The sequence below is a fragment of the Penaeus monodon genome, chromosome 20, assembly GCF_015228065.2.
Source record: "Penaeus monodon isolate SGIC_2016 chromosome 20, NSTDA_Pmon_1, whole genome shotgun sequence".
Lineage (NCBI taxonomy): Eukaryota > Metazoa > Arthropoda > Malacostraca > Decapoda > Penaeidae > Penaeus > Penaeus monodon.
Genome location: NC_051405.1, coordinates 24,008,677 through 24,008,949, shown reverse-complemented (window position 1 = coordinate 24,008,949; position 273 = coordinate 24,008,677).

The following is a 273-nucleotide window of genomic DNA, read 5'->3' as shown; positions in this document are numbered from 1 at the left end:
TACCTTTAGCCTTTGTTACAATTTTAATTCTATGACATGAACTTCTAACATCTAACATTAATTAGTCTACGTCCTCCCAAGTCTGAATTAATTGGCAGGTATTGTTTTTGTTGCTGATCTCATGAGCATTAAAGTCAGTCAGGGTTGTCGCATGCATTATGTTTCAGACACAGTGTTCTCTCCGTTGTCTCTTGTATTTTCTTGTATTAGCAGGAAGTAATCTTATTTTTGTCTTTCCAGATGAAGAGGTGAAAGTTCAGGGTTTCAGCATTT